At 36.3% G+C, this 5,574-nt stretch overlaps 1 pseudogene; it reads right to left on the reverse strand.

The window, feature by feature from the left end:
* Positions 1-1,059: 1,059 nt before the first annotated feature.
* On the reverse strand, positions 1,060-3,644 carry LOC146918408 (uncharacterized; annotated as a pseudogene).
* Between the last annotated feature and the right edge of the window lie 1,930 nt (positions 3,645-5,574).

Below are 5,574 nucleotides of genomic sequence, written 5' to 3' on the forward strand. Positions count from 1 at the left end.
GTACTGTTCATAAAATAAGCATGTGTTGAGCTGAACATTCTGATCATCAGAATGTTCCGTTTGTTTCATTTAGGATGATTTTTAAGACTACCATTTGATGTAATCAATCGTAATAGTGAAACACAATGAAGAACAATGTTATTAACATCTAGGATGATATTCCCTTGTGAAATATTCCTAGTACATCAATGTTCATAGTCTTAAATGAACATTGAGTATCCTTTTCGACATAATCCTTGTATATGCCTTTAATGCTTGATTGATCCGTGCAAATGTACTTTCCTGGACATGTCTTTATGTTACATGTGTCTTGCATGACCTTGATCATTGTTCTTGAGATTCTTGGCTTGTGTAGGAACAACCTTCTGATCTCTGTCTGAACATTCTGATCTTCGAGCAACATTCTGATCTAACTTTCTGACCTCAGTGTAAGATCTTGAATTCAAATGTCCTTTGATTTCTTGATTCTTGGTATGATTTAAACCTTGTTCCCGTCTTAGTAAAACACTCAAGAGCACAAGTTAAATACCAAGGAATTAATCAAAGTCCATTAATTCTTTAATCATATTGGTTTATTATCTTTAAAATTAATTAGGGATTTTGCCTCAAAAATCTCCCCCTTTTTGAAGATGATAAACCTATGATTTAGGATTAAGGATTTTGATTATATATATGCAGAATAGCCGAGCTTGAAAATTTATTTTAATGCTCCCCCTCATTTTTATAATCAATTATGCAGAGTTTTTAAGAACTTTAAAAAGCTCCGCCTCAATTTCATAATATATTGCATAAAATAAAAAATATGCAAGATTGAACCAAAATCAATATTCATTCATTGATGTAAACAAGAAGTACATTACATGATAATTATGGTTCAAAACAAAAAAGGAAATCAAAGTGCATGTGATCAAGCAAAAATGAAGTTTATAAACTCCAATAACTATTGATCACTAGACCTACTTAGGGCCTAAAACTAAGAAAAACTTAAGACTTAAATCCTAAAGCTTCTCCCCCTTTAGTCATCTGCAAAAAGGATAGGGAGGAATAACACAGAAAGATTCAGGGAGTAGAATCCCCATAATCAGAGGATGGTTCTGCATCAAAGATGGATTGGTCATCAAAAGCTGGAGGTGGAATGGCTAATCCAGGAGCATGAACTTTGACAGTCCAGTCAGCCAGCACGCACACAATTTTGTGAGTTTTTGTAGAAACCCTGAGTGCTCTAGACGCAAGCTTCTCAACCCTTGAAGGTTTAGCAGGTGGAGCAGATTGAGCTGCACCAGAAGTTCAACCTTCTCTGTGTTAGCAGTCACAAAAGTATTGAGGGAGTCAAACAGAGCAGCCATGTTGGGAAGCTTGCTTGTGGTGGTGGTTTTCATTTATGGTGGTGGTGGAGTGTATGAGAGAATGGTGTTTGGAGTGAGAAGATTTGAAACCAAGAAGTTGCTTGCACCAGCAACTGATCCCATGGTGGAAGATGACAGATTAACATTCTGAGCTGTTTGTACCATAAGCTGAACCTCATCAGAGGGCAAAGATCCTGAGGCCAAAGGCACTGGATCTGCTGACAGCTGGCTTCCTTGAGCAAGAAGAGGTTCATTAGATGCATTCAAATCATCAGACACTTGAACATTCTGATTTGTCAAGACTGGTACACCTTCAACATTCTGAGCAGCAGGTACTTCAACTTTCTGAGCTTCACCTGTTTCTTGAACATGCTGAGTGGTTTCCTGACCATCTTGAAATACTTCATTGTTGAAGTCAGTGTTGACATCTTCAATGTTGAGATCAAATCCAGTTGAAAACTCCATATGTTCTACTTGAACATCTTCTTCAATCAACATGTTTGAAGCTAAGAGCTCAGCTACTTCCTGAGTATCTTCATCAACATTCTGAGTATTCTTCTCAGTATTTTCTTCAACTCTTTGATCTTGATCAACAATGTTTTCTTCAGCAGTTTGAGGTATACCTTCATGAGCCTCAGTAGCTTGCTTAACATTCTCAGCTTCTCCTTGAAGAGACGCATCATTTTTTTTTCTGAGCATCATCTTCAGTCATTGATTCACCAATCAAGGCTTTAAATTGAGAGCTTCCTTCTTGAACAATCTCATTTGCAAGCTTAGAAACTTGAGAGAACAGCTCCAAAACTGGTGGAGAAGGAGGTCTTGTTCCTTCATTCTCAGGAGATTTATTTTTGATCTCATCTACCTTTCTCTTTTTCCTTATTTTCTGAACATTCTAATTAGAAGATCTCTTAGCAGATCCAGAAGTTCCAGAGGTTGTGAAGGATGGCATGTTTGAGGTGGTGATGCGTAGCTGACCTAGAGTCTTAGATGTGAATTTCATGAAATCAAGCTTACGCTTTTCATTTTGAAGAGGCACCTTTGCTTTTTGAAAGATGGGGGTTAGATGCATTCCATAAGGTAACCCAGCAACAGTTTGTTTCATGGCCAAGCAGGAATCTATCATATGTTGGATGATGATAAATCAAAGGTTCAGCTTGGTTTTGTTCATGAGGTGGTAGATGATGCATAGGCCCATATCAGAGACTACATCAAAAGAGCCACACTTAGGTATTAGGGTGTGCTTAACCATGTTGTGAAGGATTTTTAGAACATCTTCTAGATTTGTGGTTTTCTTTGGTGTATTTGACTATGAGTTGATTACGGTTAACTCTAACATCGTTGTACCATGAATATGAAAACAACTTATTACCTTCATTAGGAATTTTCAAAGCTTCAGAGAGAAAGTCTTGAGTTACTGTGATCTGAGTACCTTTGACAGATGAGATGAGAAAGTTCTCATTTTCATTCTTTTTCTGCTTCACAATCAAGTTGGTGTAGAACTCTCTGACTAGATCTTCATAGGTATGCTCTTGTAGAGATACAAAGTTTGTCCAACCTTGTGGGTCAGTGAACTTTTTCAGGTTCCACCCCTTTATCTCCAACCTTTCAAACTCAAAGTACTTTGTTCTGCTCATTGGTCTGAGGGCAATCTTCACTGCTCTCTGAGCCTTCATAACAGCAGTAACTCTCACAATATCCTTTCTTTTGCCATGCTTTTTAGAAGAAGCTTTCTCTTCTTCTTCTGGAGATTTCTCTTCAGATTCTTCCTCACCACTTTCATCATCATTTTTCTGAGATGGTGAATCTTCCTTAGATGGAGAAGGAGTAGCAATCTTCTTACCTTTCTTTGAAGACGCTCTCATTGATTTCACTATTTCAGAGAGAGTTTGTTCAGAGTCTTCTTCCATTTTTCTCTTCTTCCTCTTCAAGGACTTCTATTTCTTCTTCAGGATCTTCTTCTATATCACTTGAATCTTCCTTTTCCTCATCAGAAACTAAGTTCACATGAGAAGCCTTTGGTTCATTTGAAGGTTTCTTCATCCTAGTTGATCGTCTGGTAGGATTGGGTCTAGGTTTGGTGATAGGTTTCTTAGAGGATTTTGATTTTGATTTTGAAGATTTGGGTGGATCAAAAGCAGGAATGATCACATCTGGAAGAACAGTGTGAACAAGGGTTTCATTCAATGGTTGTTGATCAGAGGATTGACCAACAACGGCGTTTGGTGGTGTTGATTGAGAACGTTCCACTTGATTGATTTCATCATCAGAAAATTTTGAAGTAGTTTTGGTTCTTGCCATGTTCTTCGCAATAGAGAGAAACAGAGGGTTTTTGAATTTTTTGAGAATGAGAAGAAAGAAGTTAGGTTTTGAAATGGATGTGAAATAATCAGAAGTGGTTACTTATTTATAGACCAAGCTTGCAAGGAAGGAAGGAAAGAAGGAGAGATGAAATGACAGCAGTTTTATTGGGAAAGAGGAAACTGCAGAAAAGTAACGGTCAGAGAGAGAGAGAGAGAGAGAGAAAAGTAGCCGTTTGTGGGAAATGGAAGGGATTGGTTGATTTGATAATTAAGGTTTTACATGGTGGTTAAACTTTAAACATAACTTCTTATAACCAAGCATTAAATGTTTAAGATTATAGAAGGATTTTTGGAGAAAGTCAACACAAAATCTCACGCAAGAGATTGTTGACCCAGAAATCAAGTTCTGAACACAACTGAGTTTTGTGGATATCCTGACTAGATGAACTAAGATGAACATACTTGTGAATGTTCTGATCATATGAATATTAAGATGAACATTCTGATCATATGAACATTCTGACCTGATGAACATTCTGAACTCAGGAACATTCTGAGCTCAGGAACATTCTGATGAATGTTCTGATTTAGATAGATCTATCTGATTTGCATCAGATGACATCAAGGGGTTTAGTCTAAGGCCTTTAGTGATCTGTAATCAATCTGTATTGGGATTTCTCATGATTAACAATTTTTCTTTAAGAAAATTGAATCTATCCTCAACAAGGGGTTTTGTGAAAATGTCTGCTAGTTGATTTTCAGTATCAACAAAGCTTAATGCAATATTTTTTTTTTCTGAACATGGTCTCTAATGAAATGATGCTTTATTTCAATATGTTTAGACCTAGAATGTTGAATAGGATTCTTAGAAAGATTAATTGCACTTGTATTATCACAAAAAATAGGAACACTTGTGTACCTTAATGAGTAGTCTTCTAATTGATTTCTTACCCTCAAAATTTGAGAGCAACAACTAGCTGCAGATACATACTCAGCTTCAGTTGTGCAGAGTGCTATGGTGTTTTGCTTTCTGCAAGACCATCCAATCAATGCTTCTCCCAAGAATTGACAGGAGCCACTTGTACTCTTCCTCTCAACTTTGTCTCCAGCATAATCAACATCACAATAGGCTACAAGATCAAAACTAGAACCTTTTCTATACCAAAGGCCAAGATTAGTAGTACCTACTAGATATCTAAAAATCCTTTTAACTGCAGTTAAATGGGATTCTTTTGCACATAAGCCTACCGCAAACACTATGTCAGGTCTGCTGGCAGTTAAATATAACAATGAATCTATCATGCCTCTATATTCTTTTTAAGAAATAGATTTTCCACTCTCATCCTTATCTAAACTTGAAGATGGATGCATAGGGGTAACCATGATTTTTGCCTCATTCATTTTATATTTCTTAAGAATGTCTTTGACATACTTTTCTTGACTTATGAAAATTCCATTTGGATGTTGTTTGATTTGTAAACCAAGGAAGAAACCAAGTTCACCAGTCATGCTCATCTCAAACTCACTTTGCATAAGGTTGGAAAATTCTTCACACATTTTTAATTTGGTAGCACCAAAAATAATATCATCCACATAAACTTGAACAATAAGTAGATCAGAGTTATGTGTTTTTCTAAAAAGTGTGGTATCAATTTTTCCTCTTGAAAAACCCTTTTTAATTAAAAAAGTGCTAAGTCTGTCATACCAAGCTCTAGGAGCTTGTTTAAGACCATAGAGTGCTTTAGTGAGTTTGAAAACATGATTTGGTTTTTCTTTATTTATGAAACCAGGAGGTTGACTTACATAAACTTCCTCATTTAGAAATCCATTTAAAAATGCACTTTTGACATCCATTTGAAAAAGTTTAATGCTTTTATGTGCAGCATATGCAAGAAGAATTCTGATGGCTTCTAACCTTGCTATAGGTG

The sequence above is a fragment of the Medicago sativa genome, chromosome 6, assembly GCF_051527215.1.
Source record: "Medicago sativa cultivar Bolivia chromosome 6, Bolivia_mono, whole genome shotgun sequence".
Lineage (NCBI taxonomy): Eukaryota > Viridiplantae > Streptophyta > Magnoliopsida > Fabales > Fabaceae > Medicago > Medicago sativa.